Source organism: Rhagoletis pomonella, unplaced genomic scaffold (assembly GCF_013731165.1).
Source record: "Rhagoletis pomonella isolate Grant_MI unplaced genomic scaffold, Rhpom_1.0 Rhpom_scaffold_00002, whole genome shotgun sequence".
Taxonomy (NCBI): domain Eukaryota; kingdom Metazoa; phylum Arthropoda; class Insecta; order Diptera; family Tephritidae; genus Rhagoletis; species Rhagoletis pomonella.
Genome location: NW_023458556.1, coordinates 18,861,251 through 18,866,880, shown reverse-complemented (window position 1 = coordinate 18,866,880; position 5,630 = coordinate 18,861,251).

The following is a 5,630-nucleotide window of genomic DNA, read 5'->3' as shown; positions in this document are numbered from 1 at the left end:
TGGAGGAAAATGCCTGAACAAAAAATTGCCAAAAATCAACGGTAAGTCCTAGATACTTCAAACTTGCACTTTATTCTAAAAAATCTGGTTAAACAGTTTCAAATTTTGATGAACATTTGTTAAAATAATTTATGCTTTATAAAGTTTGAAATTTTGACTTACGGTTGTTTTAGATAGTAAGTTATATTTTCATTAAAAAAAAAAATAAACAAAGAAAAGTAGCCAAAACTTGCTAAAATTGCTTGCTTCCCTACTTACATTCTCGCCACCGTACATCATAGAAACGAAACATGAGAACACATTTATAGGAATTAAAAAAGTAAAAAATAAATAACATGGAATAAAGTGCGGAAAAAGTAAAAATAATCGGCCAAAAACGGCCGATGCCGATGCTGATTAATCGGTCGGACCCTACTTAACTTTACGTTTATGCAATTCAAATCCTGATTTTTGGTATAACATAGAACATCCAAAGGTTGATAAAGTCAGCTCAATAACTCAAAACTGATAAAATCCGATAGAAAATGAATTATCGAAATTGGTTGACGTGGTTCAAAGTTATGCGGTAACATACATAAAAAATATATACATATATTCCGATGAATTGATAACATTCTCCTTTTTGTGAAGGTGTTACCTTACAGGTGGTCCCATATTAATTTGTTTTAAATCCGATCATCGGATCATGAAGAAATTAAGGATAATCTTGAAATTTTTATATGAGAATTGAAGTCGGTTTTGTTTTTTGCTTAAAAATTATTTATTATGCGTTATTGTTTACCTCTAAGTGCATTTGCAGCTGCCCCAACGTCAACAAGTTTTTTTTGCGGTGTCCCTTTTCAGGAATATTCGGAAACACGATTACTTTTTTCTTGATTGAAAATTTATTTTTCAATTTACAGACCAGGGGGTCAATTTCCATTCTGCGTTATCGTGAAGTGAAGTGAAAAGTCACAAATTCAGTGTTATTTATATCACTTCACCATAGCGCAAAAGAAGAATTGAGCCTCATATACAAAAAAAAACAAGATAACAAAAAAAAAAACACTCCACATTCGGAGTCCTTCCTTTTCACTCTATATTCGGAGCGCTCCGCATTTGGCTAGCTGGGATATTAACAACCAATGCATGTACATACGTATGTATGTATGTACATATGTAAATTCATATAAAATAGTGCACAGTAATCTTTTAGGAACATTAAACTAAATACCAAAAATTCTGCGAATTTAATTTGAAGCTCCTGATAAGTGTTTATTTCATTCAGTGGACTCTGAAAAAAACCCGAGTAGGGGCTAGTAAAATAACATAACACAAGCAAGAAATGAAAGCCCGGGGATGCTAAGGAATTTGTTTTTTAATTATGTTAATTATTTTCGGTATGGTGGTAGTCCAGTAGATATATTATACTGAGTATACACTGAGGGAAATAATACATAGTAAAAATTAATCACCCTTATCTTGAGTCTCATTTTCCCTGAACCGGTTCACGTTTTACTTTTGTTTTCCATGTACATATTTACTATAGGCGGATGATAAATTTATACTTTATGTTTGATCATCGTTTAAAAATGTTCGTATTTAAAAATAATATTTTCATACAACAATTAAGTACCCACGTGTTGCCTCTAACGGCATTCGAGCCGAACCAGCTGGGAGCTAAAGTTTCTGATTGATTTCAATATTTTTCCCTCAGTGTACATATGCATGTTTTTCGGGTCAATTAGCTGTTTACGTAGAACAGAAACAAGTTAACAATTCAGTGAAAACATTAATTCATACTATTTGTTATCATCGGAGAGGGTCGGAAATCTGTAGCACGGCTGCCACTTGTCATAAAAATAACCAACCAAAATCTGAAAAAAAAACAACCAAATTGAAAAAAAAAACAACCAAATATGTTTAAGGAATGTTCAAATAAGATCTTTGTTTCAAAAAACCGGTTTTTTTTATTTGGTTAATGATTTTTTTTTCAGTGTTTTTTTTTTTAATTTAGGTGTTAATCTTTTTTTTTTCTTTTAAACCGAACATTCGGTTTTTGCCTTCCCCAGCAATGGATAATTATTTTGTAAATCTTCAATATAAGAATAAAATTTTACGGCGTACCAAAAACTTCAAATTGACTACTAAATTTTTTTGCTCATCTGGTAACTAAGCATAGTAGATTGTGAAGTCGATTGTGAATATAGAAATTTCGTACTAAGTTTGAAACTTGGTTTTATATGTCGTTTGTTAAAACATGAGCCATATTTTAATAAAAAATTAATAAAAAAAAATAATAAAAAATAATAAAAAATATTTTCCATGACAAACATTGGAAATATTAAAAAAAAAAATCACCGTACACTCAATTTTGAAGTTAATAATATACTATCATATTTTATCTATAAATTAAAAACGTTTTTGTTTGTGAACTTTTCTTTTATATAAATATGTCCAACGCTTTATTATATTTCTTATTTTTGGAAATAAAGATGTTATATAAAATAAAGCAAAAATATTGTTTTACTTGATTTGCGTTGCACAGCAGTAAATAATGAGTGTAAATGAAAATGTAGTTTAATTCAAAATGTTCATGTTTTTTGTTTTTTTTTTGCAGTGTTTTTAGTACAATTCGGGAATTTTCGGTAAACCGAAGAGATGAGGTTTTGAATCCAGTTTTTTTAAACGGTTTAAAACCTGAATAAAAAGCCGTGATTAATCAAGAAACCGATTTTTTGGAAACATTGTCCATCCCTACTTATTCAATTACTTCAATTATTTTTTGTATACAAAATTGGAACTTAGAAACGGAATTAATTCTTTCTTTCGCTATTTTTTCAATCCTGTCCTTGGTAAAATGGCAAAAATGACAAATGACAATGGCGGGCATTAAAAATAATCGTGTCATTACATTAAAAAGTTTGTGATTAAGTTCATTTCCACATGGCATTTTTTTAAATGGCACACATTTCTTGTGATTTCAATGCCTAGTGGAAATTGGGCATAAGGCTGCATGATACGCAACATCTTTTGTTTTCTGCTCCGGGGCGTAAATTTTTATGTGAGAATGGTTTCCCAACTCGAAAACACGCCACATATAACTGGCCGTGTGCAAAGCATGACATTGCCAGATTTACGCCACAAACATTGTGCGACTGTGCAGAAGGAAGTATCCAATCGTTTTAAGTTTTAAGCATCCGTACAAACCACTATCCATTTTTATATGCATACATATGTATGTATATAGATAAGCTCTCTCGAGTAATAACTCAACCGGACAACGTTAAAATTTTGTTGAATTTTCGAGATTAAAAAAAATTAAATTTTTTAAACCCTGGCATTGCCTCCTAAATAAATTTTTTTGTGAATGTCTTAATTTTATACGCAGAACAAAATAAGGGGTGCCCCATAATATTGATATTTTTAAGGACCACCCTAATGTACATATATCGAACGATTTAAGTTGAAGTTTACATAATATATGTACATACATATATAGCATTTGTACATATGCATATGTACTATAATATTGAATTATCTGGAAGGTTCAGAGAAATACGCAAGATTAATTTAGTTGACAAATTTTTAGAAAAAAAAATTAACAGAAATACAAATCCAGTGTTCCAGTTAATATAAAATGATGCTGTCGCGTTAAATGAACATTTAAAAAATAACAGAACGTTGCTTCGTTTACACAGCAAAACGCTATTGATATATCACCGCAAAATTTTTATATAGTTCGATTTTTGAATAGGAAAACGTGTCCTTTTTTGATAAGTTCGGAATGTTTACCCAATCTCTCATATTGTTTTAGAACTGTGCCTACAAAGATGTAAACTGAATTTAAATATGTAAGCAAGGACAAATAAAAAAAAATATATTAAATAATAAATACTATACAAATTTGTGCAACAAATTGTCGTCAATTCAAATGAACTTAAGATACCAACAAAAAAAGTGATCAATAAATTATCATTTCTTAATACATAGTACGATTCCATTCACATAAGCATATAAATGAATAATGAAACTACTATTCTATATTGAAAATAAAAAAATGTCACAAAAAACCGAGCAAAGTTTAAAAACAACGCACAAATGTTACAATTGCATTGGGTAAGTAAATGCGAGTTTTTTTTTTTTATTTTTAATATTCAACTGCATATATACTATATATGTATGTACATATGTACGTATTTTACAAGTTTATATTTATATTTAGTTTAGAATTAATTCACCCATATGCACATGCATACATATGTATATTCATAAAATTGTTTGATGACTTCTCCAAAATACTTAAATCTGATGATTGAATGTAAAATCAGTACAACCAAGAACAGCCAGCAGCCTATTGGCTTTTGCAGTGTGGGAGATGTCATTCGGTTACGATTTAGTACCAGGAAAGTGGGAAAAGGTTCTATTCATGAAAATGTAAGAACAAACCATCATTAGATTCTACCTATTTTTTTTTTTTTGCTATTTGTGGCGAAACCAAAAAACTTCGCTAATTATCTCCGTCCATTACGAAATTGCTTCATTGGCATTTATTAAATCTAAAGAATGGTTTGGCGACGCGCTTGATTTCGTTGCCTAGCCCTGGGTGTCTTGTTAAAAAATCGTTTTATAAATGCATCTATATGAAAAGCCCAAGTCAGCGTCTATCTATTAAAAAGCTATTAAAATTCCTTAACATTGGTTTTTATTAACCCGTAACTTCAATTACATTTCTGCGTGGATACAAATTGATATTTAATATCGAGCAACACTTGTATGTCCATTGGAATTTTTCAATCCTTGAAATAAACTGAATATAAACAACATTAAACTGTACTTAATTTTTTTTTTTTTTTGTTTTGCGAGCATATTTACCAATGTTTTAGTGCTTATCTAAGCGCTTAAAATTGATTTTTTCGAGCTAATTTTCTACGGCCCTGGTTATGATGCATTTCGTCGAATTACAAGTCCTGAGATCGTTTTATACAAAGCGATTTTTGTCAGTTACGGCTTTTTGCATGTCGGCTGGTGATGAGGAAATATTTATGGTGCATTTTCATGGTATGAATCTGTTCATAAGCCGTATGAATTTTCCGATAAAAGAAGCACCAACTCTATGAAGAAATGAATGAAAGCGATATATATTTAACAATTTTGACTTGTATACTTGACAATATTTTTTTTGTAAACAACAAATAAAAATTTTTTTTTTTTGCTAGCTTCGAAACTATAAGCTTATTTTTTTGTTAAATGTGCTTTAAAAAGGACCTACTGCCAATAAAGCCTTGTGGATTGCGATTTTTCTATATTTGTAATGCTTCCATTTAAACATCTTTGTGGAAAAACAGTTTTTTGTTCAGAATTGCTTGTTTACGAAACGTTTGGCATAAGTTGAAATCATAGGGATGCCGTTTTCTTTCGCTTCTCAGTGGATTTTATACTTGAAAAGGCACCAAAATATGTATGCAATACTTCTACATATCTTCGTTTAAAGTACAAAACCGCGCATGAAGGAAATGCAAAACCTCGTATGGGAGGTTGCCTAAATTTTATAAGAGAGAGTGAAACTTGTCCTAATTAAAAACGGTTCTCTCTTTTAAACTCAATAATCTTCTCTCCTTATTTCTAAGTATCGATATTTTATTATAAAT